The sequence below is a fragment of the Podarcis gaigeae genome (genome assembly GCF_964106915.1).
Source record: "Podarcis gaigeae genome assembly, chromosome: 16".
Classification (NCBI taxonomy): domain Eukaryota; kingdom Metazoa; phylum Chordata; class Lepidosauria; order Squamata; family Lacertidae; genus Podarcis; species Podarcis gaigeae.
The window spans coordinates 9,157,747-9,171,125 of NC_139693.1; the positions used below are offsets into that span (position 1 = coordinate 9,157,747).

General features: G+C 51.1%; 1 long non-coding RNA gene across 1 annotated transcript; it reads left to right on the forward strand.

The window, feature by feature from the left end:
- The first annotated feature begins 7,510 nt into the window (after window positions 1-7,510).
- Window positions 7,511-13,232, forward strand: LOC310833549. The gene is made up of 2 exons (XR_014558778.1): window positions 7,511-9,743; window positions 10,118-13,232. It is a non-coding gene; the product is annotated as an uncharacterized lncRNA (long non-coding RNA).
- Window positions 13,233-13,379: the final 147 nt, after the last annotated feature.

Consider the following 13,379-nt stretch of genomic DNA (forward strand, 5'->3'; position numbering starts at 1 on the left):
CCACCAACCTTCTGATCGGCAAACCCTATGCTCTGTGGTTTAACCCACAGGGCCACCTGCATCCCTTGGGGCCAGGTAGAGCAGCCTAAAGGGCCACATCTGACTCCCAGACCTGAGCTTCCCCAGCCCTTCAACCAAGGCCCTTCCCACTCCACAAAGTTTCAGCTTGTGAAGATTTAAGCAGCAGTGACAGAACAAAGAGACTAGCGAATGTTTTACTCTGCAGTCGGTGTAGCTTGAGCCTCGAGGAAGCACAGGCAGTGGTTATTTCCGAGTCCCCGGGGGGACCATTACTCTCTTTTCTCCATCCCACACATGCCAACCATTATTTGCAGCCTGGGAAATCTCTTTTTTTCATCTGCAGAACCAGGATTTGAGCACAGGATCTTGGGGGAGGTTTTTCGCAGAGCCAGTTCTTGGAGAGATTCAAGATTAAATGGGGGGGGGGTGAGAAGGGGAACTGGGGTTTGTTTGGAAATACTTTATGCTAACTACACCAATGTTATCAAGCCAGGTGGTTGAAGTGTGGAGGGGGTGGGGAGTTTGACATGTTTACCTAGTATCTAGGGACACTTCTTCATTTCCGCAACACTTCAGAAGTTGGAATGTGCATCAACGTTCCGTGACTCCTCAGTGTAAAAGCCAGCCGCTAAGGTAGGCTCAGGGATGCAGGTGGCGCTGTGGGTTAAACCACAGAGCCTAGGACTTGCTGATCAGAAGGTCGGCGGTTCGAATCCCCACGACGGGGTGAGCTCCCGTTGCTCAGTCCCAGCTCCTGTCAACCTAGCAGTTCAAAAGCACGTCAAAGTGCAAGTAGATAAATGGGTACCACTCCGGTGGGAAAGTAAATGGCGTTTCTGTGTGCTGCTCTGGTTCCCCAGAAGTGGCTTAGTCATGCTGGCCACATGACCTGGAAGCTGTACGCCGGCTCCCTCGGCCAATAAAGCGAGATGAACGCCGCAACCCCAGAGTTAGCCACGACTGGACCTAATGGTCAGGGGTCCCTTTACCTTTAAGGTAGGCTCATTTGAATCAGCTGAAGGCACAGATCTTGTGGTCAAGCTATGGCTGTTTCAGAATCTGCACCTGAGCTTTGACTCGAGCTATTCATTTTTTTTTTAAACTGCCTTCTTTTATTCGGCTTACCTGATTTTTGAGGGACGCATTCCAAAATGACTGCGGCAATGTCTGCACTGGAAATTTATGGTTTGCAATTAAATTTGATCCTTTCCTCATCTCTCGATGATCCTTCTGACATACCCAAAGGCAGGGTTGATGTTGCATGGCATGGTGTGTGTGTGTGTGTGTGTGTGTGTGTGTGTGTGTTTTTAAAAAACCTTTTGAGCAATTGGAATGTTTGCAAACACTCCGTAGCCCCCCTGACAACCGCCAAGACCCCTTTTCCAGTCAGCTGACAGGTGGAGCTCTCCTAGTTCTGCAGCTTTCAAACCCCCCGCAGCCTCCCTTTTGACTTTCCTTGTGTCAGGCTTATCTGATTTCCCCCCCCCCCAGGTAAAATTAGCAAGAAAAAGAAAAGGGGGGGGGAGAGAGAGCTATTCAGTTGCTTTTCTATGCAAGGCTGCTGCGTGCTCCTGTGATTTGACATGTCTCCCCACCAGCTCAGGGAGAGTGCGGAAAGATTATCTCAAAGCCGAGGGTTGAAATTGCAAATAGATAATGGATTGAGGGAATACTTAATAAAAATTAGAGGAGAGAATGGGCCCGAGTAATCTTCTGATCTGGGGAAGGAATGAAAGAACAGAGAACAGAGAGAGAGAAAAAACACAAAAGGGTTTCAAAGCCTTTTATATCAGGACTGTCTAACACGTATATGCTGTGTCCGCGTCTCTCTATGTAGGTATCTACATAAATTATATACCCGCATAGGTGAAGACATAGAGAACGACCTCTTGAGATTCAAGTCCAAGGCACTTTTTTTTAGTTTTACTTTTTTGATTCTTTACAGTGAACAGGTTAAAGCCATTAGTTTGGATTCAGACATGATTGTTTCTGGGTACAGAGCTGATTGTTGTTTTTTGAGTGGTGGTGGGGGGGACACGGTTGTTGGAGATTGCCAATTGCTCCCTCCCATCTCCTCCTTCCCCCCTCCTGTGCCACCCCCTCTGCTTAAAGACAACCTGCCCCCTGCTCCTCCTCAACTCGGGCACAGTAAAGCATGGCTGCTTAAGGTTGCCAACTTCTCCTGCTCGTGCCAGCTCCTCCGCCACAAAGCAGCAGCATGGCCTGCAAGCACACTGTGGTGGGGCAACAGCCACACCTGCCGTTTACTCTTAAAAGGCACAGGAGCAGGCTAGTGATTGGGTCAGTTGGCAACCATACTAAAAAGCCCAGAGGGGGCGGGGAAGGCAGGGGGGACACACACACATGCTGCTAATAGTTTCTATTCGTCATTCTCCTTCAAGCTAGCTCCCAAGGTCTGCAACTGATGGTCTGCAAGCCCCTGTCCAGCCACTAAAATTCAGTCCTTGGCCTCCTGCATCAGTCTTCTGATACTTGAAATTGGGGAAAGACATCACAAGTAGGGCTGGGTGATACATCAACATATTGTCCAAAACCACTTTATCGTGATATCAATTTCCTAATTTTTGACCTGGCAACAGATTGTGAATCACGATGCATGTTAGGGCTGGGTGATATACTGCCCAAAACCGGTTTCATGATATTGGTTTTATCATTTTTGACCTTGCAATATACCGTATTTTTCGCTCTATAGGACGCACCGGACCTTAGGAGGGGGAAAACAGGGGGGGGAATTCTCCCCCTCTCTGCTCAGCGCCCCTTCAGCGAAGTGGCAGGAAAAACGGAGCCCCTCCCATTTCTCCTCCCGCTTCGCTGAAGGGGCGCTGCGCAGAGAGGGAAAACTGTGCAGCGCCTCTCCCTTGAAGCGAAGTCTGGAGATCAAGAGGGATCGGTGTCCACTGACCCCTCTCGCTCTCCAGGCTTCAGGCGGCTATCCGCAAGCCTTCGGAGCGCAGCGGGGGGTCCAAAGGCTTGTGGATAGCTTCCTGAAGCCTCCGGAGCGCAGCGGGAACTCCAGGACTTCAGGCGGCTTCAGCAAAAGCAACGCGAAGCCTCCGGAGCGCGGGGGGAGCTCTCCCTCTGCGCTTCGGATGCTTCGCGTTGCTATCGCTGAAGCCAAGGAGCCTGCATTCACTCCATAGGACGCACACACATTTTCCCTTCATTTTTGGAGGGGGAAAAGTGCGTCTTATGGAGCGAAAAATACGGTATTGCAAATCGTAGGTGTGTGGGTGGGTGCTATGCAAAAATTGCAATGTGGGGGGGAAAACCATGAAGCCAGCCAACGCCTCTACCTGGCTCCACCCTTATTTCAGGCTTTGTGGTATATCGCAATGTTTATCATGAAGTTGAAAACCAGGTATCGCCTAGCCCTAATCACTAGTGCAGGGAGGAGTGGGAGCCTGTGTCCAAGGTGCTCCTCCCATCACTCCTGACCATTGATCGTATTGGCTGGGGCCCCTGAGAGTTGGGAGTCCCATGTCTTGAGGGCCATGTCTTGAGTTCCCTCATCCCTGCACTAGACTCTGCTGCTGCTTTGCCGGCCTATTTTGTCCCTCTGGAGCTTCTGTAGAGGCCCTTCCAGGAACTGCTCAGAAGGTTGTACACAGGTGACCAAGCTGAATGAGGCACACTGCACGGTTGTCGCAGTGCTATTGTCCAAGAGACCTCAACACTAGGGTTGCCAGCTTGTCAAGCGGGCAACTGCTTCTTGGCCTTTAACAGCGGCGTTCTCCGAAGATGTTCGAAGGTTGCAACGGCAAGAGGAGCACCTGTTTAAGGCAGAGCAGCTGGGCAAGGAAGGGAAGTCAGGTGGGATCTCCACGTAAGCGGTACTCGCTCGCACCCCCCAAGCGCTGCCAGTCAGAGAAAACAGAACTGAGCTAGATTGACAAGTAGCCTGACCTGGTATAACAAAGGCAGATTCCTGTGTTCTGAAGGCAGGACGGATGCTCATCGAATAGACCAGCTGCTCTGCATGCAGAAGGGGGAAACGATGGCCCTTGAGATGTTGTTGCCTATCATCCCAGACCACAGGCCACACTGTGGGGCTGATGGGAGCTACAAGTCCAAGAACACACATTCTCCCAGAAGCAAGGTTGGGGGCGGCACGAGATGCAGCCTTTTCTGCGGCTGCTCCCATTTTGCGGAATCCCCTCCCGAGAGGTCAGACCGGCTCCTTCTGGGCTTTCCTTCCACAGGCAGGTTAAGTCTTGCCTATTCAGACAGGCCTTTGAAAACTAAGCTGCAGGCGAGGCCAGTTACTGGGCTGCTGTCAGGGCGGACTGTATTTTAATTGCTGCTTCTCAATGTATTTTAACTACAGTATTTTTTGCTCTATAAGACTTTTGCCCTCCTAAAAAGTAAGGGGAAATGTGTGTGTGCGTCTTATGGAGCGAATGCAGGCTGCGCAGCTATCCCAGAAGCCAGAACAGCAAGAGGGATCGCTGCTTTCACTGCGCAGAGATCCCTCTTGCTGTTCTGGCTTCTGAGACTCAGAATGGTTTTTTTCTTGTTTTCCTCCTCCAAAAACTAGGTGCGTCTTGTGGTCTGGTGCGTCTTATAGAGTAAAAAATACAGTAGTTTGCGTTTCATGTTTTTGTATGCTGGAAGCCACCTTGAATCCCAACTTAGGAGGAAGGTGGGATATAAACTCGTTCATAGAATTAAGAGAGTTGGAAGGGAGCACAAGAGTAATCTACTTCAACCCCCTGCAATGCAAGTATCTTTTGCCCAACGTGGGGCTTGAATACACGACTCTGAGATTAAGAGTCTCGTGATCTAGTGACTGAGCCAGGGTGTGGGTGTGTGGACACATACACACTCTATATTTGAAGCACTAGGGTGCCAAATCTTGACACTCATAGCTTCCCCCAAATAAGCTGTGGTTTGTTATGGCCACTGAGAGCTGTTAGGAGACCCCCCCCCCCAATTCCCCTCAAAGAGCTACAATTCCCAGAGTTCTCTATGAAAAGGGTTTGCTAAACCGCTCTGGGAATTGCAGTTTCCTGAGGGAAGAAGAAGAGTTTGGATTTGATATCCCGCTTTATCACTACCCTAAGGAGTCTCAAAGCGGCTAACATTCTCCTTTCCCTTCGTCCCCCACAACAAACACTGTGGGGTGAGTGGGGCTGAGAGACTTCAGAGAAGTGTGACTAGCCCAAGGTCACCCAGCAGCTGCACGTGGAGGAGTGGGGAATCGAACCGTTCCCCAGATTACAAGACTACCGCTCTTAACCACTACACCACACCGGGTGTGGGAGGAAAGGGGTCTCCTAACAACTCTCAGTACCCTTAACAAGCAAGAGCTCCCAGAATCCTTTGGGGGAAGCCATGACTGGTTGAAGTTGTATCATAGTGCTTTAACTGTATGGTGAGAGAGAGAGAGAGAGAGAGAGAGAGAGAGAGAGAGAAGCAGAGAGAAAGGAAATGACGGGAGGAGGGCAAGAGTGGAGAGTGGGTGGCTGGGCGAGAGAGTTTTAAAAACATTTGGTGGCAATGAAATCTGAGTCAAGTCACACTTCAGAAATCAAGAGCCAGCTTGGTACAGGTCCAAGGCAGGGAAGAAGGCCAAACTGGCAATTAGCCACGGAAGGTTTTAAACCCACAATACAGCAAAGTGGGTGTCCAGCTGTGCCTGGCCTTTCCCAACAGCCACCCCGTATTTAATGAGAAACAAAGAGCTGGCAGAGTTCAGGGTGGCAGCGGAAGCCCTGCCCAGCCCTTGCTGAACGGTGGAGGCTGGGAGAGAAAAGACCATGCGGCAGTTAATGAGGTTCCTATTCAGCTCGCGAGGCAGGGGGGTAGCTGTAATCTGCTTTTGTGCCCACTCCCTGCTCCTAAAAGACCTTCAGGGGAGTGAGTGGTTTGGGCAAAGCACAAGCCATTGGAAAGAACACCCCCTTCCTGCCTGCCCTTTCTTGTTCACTGTTGCAATGAAATCCTCCTTCTGCTATAGGAACGCAGAGCAAGCGTCTTTGGAAGGTGTGGGGAGAAAGCACAGCAACGAACAGTGCAAAAACCCACCAATCGCAGCACCCAGCTTCCCACGGGTAGGCTGCCTCTGATGGTAGGGGTTCCGTTCAGGCATCGCACCTAACAGCCAGCATTTGTGTATGGCCTCACTCCCCCTCAAATGTCAGTGCATCCTTGCAGTTTTCATGGGAGTGGGGTGGCCAAGAGGCATTAATTTGCCTCTGAACGCCAGCCGCTGGGAATCGCAAGTGGGGGGAGCGTTGCTCTTGCGCCCAGGCCCTGCCTTCATTCTTCTCCAAAGAAGCATCTGGGTCAGCCCTTGAAGGGCTGGATGGATCATTGGCCCAATCGATCTGTGATGCTCTTCCTGGAGCCTTAGGAAGCCCAGGGGTCAGTTCTGCAGCTCTGCAAACAAAATGCTTGTTCGCTTTGCCAGAAATCCGTGGCCTGTCCATTTTTTGCTTTGATGGCTCTAAAACTCTACTGGGAGAGAAAACAACAACCTCTGCCCATATTCTCCACCAAACCTGAAGGCTGGTGATTTGCAGAACTATCGTAATTTTTGCTCTATAAGACGCACTTTTTCCCTCCTAAAAAGTAAGGGGAAATGTGTGTGCATCTTATGGAGTGAATGCAGGCTGCGCAGCTATCCCAGAAGCCAGAACAGCAAGGGGGATTGTTGCTTTCGCTGTGGAGTGATCCCTCTTGCTGTTCTGGCTTCTGGGATTCAGAATATTTTTTTTCTTGTTTTCCTCGTCCAAAAACTAGGTGCGTCTTATGGTCTGGTGCGTCTTATAGAGCAAAAAATACGGTAGTTTCCAGGTTGTTGGTGGAGAATGTTTTGTTTTGCGGGGCTTAGGAACAGAAACACAGGAAGATGACTTATGGTGAGTCAGACCACTGGTTGAATCAGCTCAGTATTAATTATCTCTGCTGTCAGCGTCTTCCTAGGATTTCAGACACGGGGGTTTCTGCCAGCCCTATCTGTAGATGCCATTGGGAACTGAACCTGGGAGCTCTCGCATGCAGTGCAGACACTCTCCCACTGAGCTACAGACCTTTCAAGCCTTACCTTCAGGTGCGGAGAATTCCCAGCAGAGATCTCTCTAAGCCCAGTTTCAGGCTCCCTCTCCTTGGGTGGCGGGACGACAACAGAAGACTTCAAACCAGCCTGGAACCAGTTGAAAACCTTCTGCCGTGTGTCGACACACCACGCCATGTCCCCTTTGTCTGCCAAGCGACCCGTAACCCCAGAAACAATCACACAAGCAAGCAAGGCTCAGGCAGGACCACTCTCCCCAAGCTGCCCGCCTATAAACTAGCTCGTCAGATACAAAAAGAGTACTTTGAAAGTTACAATATTATCCTTTATAATATAGCAATATATTTTCATAGGTAAAATAAAACTATGGTTATGCTTTCCCCTAATAATCTTTTTTTTAAAAAAAAGAGAAAAAAAGAAAAAAGAAAAAAGTGAGCTTTTAAGTGCAGCTCTTATCGTCTCGAGAAACGCGTCAAGCGCCAGGCTAGGTCAGACGCAGCTGTTTTGTAAAGGTGTGCAGTTGCTCCAGTGGTTTGGCTCCTTTCTGATGGTGGGGGGCAGGCGGGTAGACATTTGTGGGTCAGACCATGGTGGCTTTGCTGGGGGTGACATTAGGACCATCGTTGCCAACGGCGGTACCAGTGTCCCCTATTCCTCCGCCTCTGCAGGCATTTCCAGATGATGGGTGATTATTAGCAGCACACTCGTAGCAGAGAGAAGTTGTGGGAAGGTTGTGGAACCTGAGCCCACAATGGCGAAGTCCAGAGAATGAGCATAGGGTGCCTGCTGCACTGGACCAGTGGCGCACCTCCGAGTGGCCACCTAGAAGCCCGTGGCAAGCTGGCAAGCAGGATCCGGGCACAAAAGGACTCTCCCCTCCTGAGGTTTCCAGTGGCTGGTATTCAGAAGCACAGCAGCCTTAAAAGCCATGGTGGCTAAAAGCCATGGGTAGCCCTCTCTCCCATGAATTTGCCTAATCCTCTTTCAAAACCATTTAGGCGAGTGGCCAACACTGCCTCCTGGGGAGCAAGGAAAGGGGTCATGGGGCAGAAAGGAAACGGCAGAATTGAGTTTGGGCACATACCACGCCCTGTTTCAAAAGCAGTATGCCATTTCAGGAGTCACGGCTTTCCCCCAAAGTATCCTGCAGTTTAAGGATGCTGAGATTTGTTGGCAGACCGCGCTATTCCCCCCACAGAGCCACAATTCACAGAGTGGTTTGACAATCAATCCCTCTTCCCAGGAGACTCCGGAAATTGTAGCTCTGAGAGAGGAATAGTGGTGTTTCCTAATGACTGCCGTTGCATTTAACAAGCCACAGCTCCCAAAAATCTTTTTTTGGGGGGTGGGCGGGGAGCCGTGGCTGTTGAAGAGGTATCATAGTGCTTCAAACGGTGCAGATATGACATTTATCTTGTGCCTGGCATCTCATTGCTTTGCCAGATGGTTAGCTGAAGGGGACATCTTTGCTGAGACCTCTTGTCCCATTTTCCCACCCCACCCTTTGTATAGCTGGCTGTGTCGCCTCAGTGGTGGAGATGGCTTGTTTACAGTTTTTTTAAAAAAAGGTTGCGGGGGCAGGGGCTGCCGCAAGGTGTCCTGGTGTCAAAAACACGCTCCAGAGCTGATGCACACATTCAAGAAGTAAAAACACAGCACCTGATACGGCTCTGCTGAGACTGTACCACTCTGGAATGTCAGGAGGCACAACCCAACTGCACTTTTTCCTCATGTCATACATGACCAGAATGCTAGAACATAGGAAGCCATCTTGTACTGAGTCAGATGAGCTCAGGCTTGTCCACACTGACTGGCAGCAGGTCTACTGGGCTGGCAGATGTCTCCAGATGTCTACCTGGGATAATTTGCATGCAAAGCAGGGGTTGGGCTCTTCCATACAGCCATGGTGCTCCCTCCCTAAGATAAGCTGCAATCTCTCTCTCTCTCTCGCTCTCTCTCTCTCTCTCATGAAGATGGTGACTTTCCGAAAAAGGGGTTCTAACTGAAGGGGGGGCAATCGATCCTGCAATCTTCTCCCCTTGCCCAAAGCGGTGCAAGAAAAGCCCCAGGCCGCAGTGTTTCACATGCTCTTTCCAAAAACCAAGCCCATCAAAACTGGTAAGGCATTACAAAATTGGCACCTCCGACTGAACAGAGTGTCTCGGGCTCATTTCTGTTTAGTAAAAGAAAAAGGGGGGGGGGATGATCTCTGGTGAGCGAAGGAGTTACTAGGAGAGGTGTTAAATCTGATCCTGCAGTCTGTAATCATTGCCTCCCCCCAAAAAAAGCCTTCAATTTGTAGTTAATTGCCTAACAGCTGCCTTGGAACAGGCTGCTCTACGAAATTCATTTAAGTATTCATCGCAGCCCATTTTTTCTTTCCAGCTTCCGGTGCCAGCGCGGTTTTGATGGGCTCTTCTCATTTCCGGTGAAACACAGGTGCTTTGAGCGATAGCGGGAGATGCCACAAAAATAAGGGGCCTGACCTGGAGAGACGAGGAGGGGCAGACGCGGGGCTGAGATCCTGCCAGCCAAACAGATAGGATCTGACGCTCCCTTCTCTGGATTCATGTCAGAAGGACGGGGTAGGAAGAACGAGGCGGTTTTGGGATCAGGGGTTCGCCTGGTCGCCAGGGTGAGGGAAAAAGGCCTTCCAGCCGAGCAGCCAGCAATTTTCTCTCTCTAGGTAAAGGTAAGGGTACCCCTGCCCATACGGGCCAGTCTTGCCAGACTCTAGGGTTGTGCGCTCATCTCACTCTAGAGGCCGGGAGCCAGCGCTGTCCGCAGACACTTCCGGGTCACGTGGCCAGCGTGACAAGCTGCATCTGGCGAGCCAGCGCAGCACACGGAACGCCGTTTACCTTCCCGCTGGTAAGCGGTCCCTATTTATCTACTTGCACCCAGGGGTGCTTTCGAACTGCTAGGTTGGCAGGCGCTGGGACCGAACGACGGGAGCGAACCCCGCCGCGGGGATTCGAACCGCCGACCATGCGATCAGCAAGTCCTAGGCGCTGAGGTTTTACCCACAGCGCCACCCGCGTCCCTCCTTTCTCTCTCTAGACTGGACCAAAAAAAAAATTGTTCTTGCCCCCAAGCCACTGATATGCCAGAAATGATCAACATTGGGGTGGGGTGGGGAGGAGGCTTGTAACTTTCCCAGACTAACAGCCATTGGGGATCCGAAATTGGCTCAAGGGGCCTGACCCTTTCCTACTGTGCAGTTCTCCCGTGATTGAAACCACCTGCTAGGAGTCCTGCAATGTGGAACTGAGTCTGCATTCTGAGAAGCTTGAGGTAGAGGCAGTCTTGCCTTGAGAACGGGAGAGCAGAGCTGTCCTGGGTGCTGAAATGGAACGAGACTCTTTCCTTGCCAACTGTGTGGGCTGGAGCTGCTTCTCTTCCTGGAATTTCCCCGTAAGTCCCTTGCCCACCGTGCTACCCCCTACTAGTGTGGCTAAGAGGATTCGGGAGGGGTGGGTGTGCGTGCTTCGAACTGCACCTCTGCCCTCTGTGTGGAGCCTTTGAGGAGCCGACCTCCTTTCTCTGAGCCTCCATCTTCACATCTGCCGCATGGGGGCCAGAAGACTCTTGCCTGTCTCACAGGGCTGCCAAATGAGGATTTACAGCAAAAAGAAACATGCAGGTGAGTTGAAGTGCTAGGAATAAAGCCGTAGGAAACTGCTTTATACAGAGTCAGGCAGCTTTCCCACCTAGTTCAGGGATGTTGATACAGGCTGGCAGCAGTGGCTGTCCTGGGTTTCAGGCAAGGGACATTCCCTTCCGTAACTGGAGATGCCAGGGGTTGAATCTGGTGCCTTCTGCTTGCAAAACAGATGCTTTAACAATGAGGAGTGGCCCTTCCCTTCCAAATAAAGATTCTAGTCCTCATAGATGCTAGAGCATGAAGCCAGTCTCTATCTTCCTTTCCTCATGGTGGAGGTGCCCTAACTTCCTTTTATGTAGCTAAAGGAACGCAGGGAGGGGCTGCCTTATATAGAGTCGGCCCACTGGCCCATCTAACTCAGTATTACAGACACTGACTGGCAGCTGCTCTCCAGGCGGGGGACAGTAACAGTCCAACTGGAGATGCCAGGAACGGAACCTGGGACCTTTTGCATGCAAAGCAGATGCTCTAGTGCTGAGCCACAGCTTCTTTCCCAACAGGGGAAGCTGCCTTACACTGAGTTGCAACACTCGGCCCATCTAGCTAAGTGCTCTGTACCCCGGCTGGCAGGAGAAATGTCCTCGTTCTGATCACTTCAGACAAATCCCAGCTTTTCTGGGAGGCTGGGGGACTGACCGAGAAGACTCAGAGTGGCTCGCACCGTATATAACCCTCCTCCAAATATTTTCTGGTGAAGCAGGGCCTCGCCAAAGCCCCAAACTGGCATGGAGGGGGGGGGGAGAGAATCCAGTGGGCGTTATAAGGATCCTGCCCTGAAGCTCCGCTCCGTTTCCTAAGCAACTTCAATTGCAAGGAATGCGGGCCACCTACCATCCTCGCTAAGTGGCAGGTTCCCTCCCTCCCTCTTCCCCGTTTAATGCTTTCTGGCGCTGCGATGTTCGGAAAAGCCACACACAGCTGCTGAAGGGGAGTTTTGACAAAAGACCGTGCATTCCCCCCCCCGCCTCCCCTGAAATAAAAACCCCACATGCCGAAAAATCGCTAAAAAGCACTTAGATCTACCTGGGGTGTTTCCTCCCTCCCCTTTCTTCGCTCGCAATTAACCGGAGCCGCGGGGCGGCGCGTAATTAATATCGCTGAGCAATTACACGCTTGCTTTGCCTGTTCAAAGGGAACATGAAGAGTCACCTGCTCGGCTCTCGCTGGAACGAGCCAGCGGCCGCCTCGCAGGGCTCAGAAGCCAAGCCAAGGCCCCCCCCAACCCCCCCCAAACAGCCTGAATGAGGAGCCGTGCCAGAGTGAGGCATTTGCCTGACAAAAAAGCAGGTGTAGCGAATGGGTGATGCCAAAAATTGCCTTGACAAAAGGGAAGGGAGGGTTAAGAGCCGAGGGCTGTGGCTGTTTTGCTCCTTGTTCCCGCTGGGAAGTTAAAGGTAAAGGGACCCCTGACCATTAGGTCCAGTTGTGGCCGACTCTGGGGTTGCAGCGCTCATCTCGCTTTATTGGCCAAGGGAGCCGGTGTACAGCTTCCGGGTCATGTGGCCAGCATGACTAAGCCGCTTCTGTCGAACCAGAGCAGCACACGGAAATGCCATTTACCTTCCCGCCAGAGTGGTACCTATTTATCTACTTGCACTTTGACGTGCTTTTGAACTGCTAGGTTGGCAGGAGCAGGGACCGAGCAACGGGAGCTCACCCCGTCATGGGGATTCGAACCGCTGACCTTCTGATCGGCAAGCCCTAGGCTCTGTGGTTTAACCCACAGCGCCACCCACGTCCCTGGGTCTCTGGGGAGTTAAAAGGGTGTTAAAAGCAGGCAGTGTAAAAAGAGTGAGTTTTGGCCCCTTCGGGGGAATGGAGAACCCCCTTTTGACCAGCAGCAGGTGACACCAAACTGGGAGGGATAGCTAATGCTGCAGAAGACAGAATCGGGCTGCAAGATGGCCTTGACAGATTGGAGAAGTGGAACCAAACTGACAAAATGAATTTCAATAGGGACAAATGTTAAGATTCTCCACCTAGGAAGGTAGAACCAGCTGCACGAATATAAGGTGGGGGGGACCTGCCACTGGCATATGTGAAAAGGGTCTAGGAGTCTTGGGGCACTACAAGCTGAATATGAGTCAACAGCGTGATGCAGCAGCAAGAAATACTAATGCTATTCTAGGATGCATCAGCAGAAGGATATAGTGTCCCCATCAAGGGAAGTAATAGTACCACTGTATTCTGCCTTGGTCAGACCACACCTGGAATCCTGTGTCCAGTTCTGGCACCACAGTTTAAGAAGAAGATTGAGAAGCTGGAAGGTTTGCAGAGGAGGGCAACCAAGATGATCAAGGGTCTGGAAACCAAGCCTTATGAGGAACGGTTAAGGGAGTTGGGTATGTTTAGCCTGGAAAAGAGAAGACTTAGAGGAGATATGATAGCCTTCTTCAAATCAAGGGCTCTCACACGGAAGAGGGAACAAGCTAGTTTTCTCCTGCTCCGGAGGGTAGGACTCGAACCAATGGCTTCAAATTACAAGAAAGGAGATCCTGGCTAAACATTAGGCTCTGTCTCTCTTTGGAACTTTCCCACCCTGCAAAGGCCTTCGTCATGGAAGTCTGCTTATTTCCTCCTCCCTCCCAATTTGTTTTCCTTTTGTGCTGTGGCATTTTTTAAAAAAATACGCATCCGCAGAACTAAAAAGATGAAAGC